The sequence below is a fragment of the Myotis davidii genome, unplaced genomic scaffold (assembly GCF_000327345.1).
Source record: "Myotis davidii unplaced genomic scaffold, ASM32734v1 scaffold152, whole genome shotgun sequence".
Taxonomy (NCBI): domain Eukaryota; kingdom Metazoa; phylum Chordata; class Mammalia; order Chiroptera; family Vespertilionidae; genus Myotis; species Myotis davidii.
In genome coordinates, this window is record NW_006283545.1 from 854,279 (window position 1) to 854,658 (window position 380).

Sequence of the window (380 nt, forward strand, 5' to 3'; positions counted from 1 at the left end):
AGCAATTTTGCTCCTGAGGATTTATCCCAAATAGGATGAACACAAATGTCCAGACATTACTTGTGTAGGTCTTATCCAAGAGAACATAAACCCACTATGGTATATACTACAATGGAACGCTAGTCAGTAATAAAGAGGAATAAACAGGGGAGAAACCAAGATGGCGGCATAGGTTAACACCGGAGATCGCTGCCTCGAACAACCAATTCAAATTACACCTAAAAGATGGAACGGACATCATCCAGAACCACAGGAAGGCTGGCTGAGTGGAAATTCTACAACTAGGAGGAAAGAGAATATCACTGAGACTCAGAGGAGGAGCAGTGCGGAAGTGAGATACTAAGGTGCGGAGTACATGCGGGCTGGCGGCTGAGGGGGGG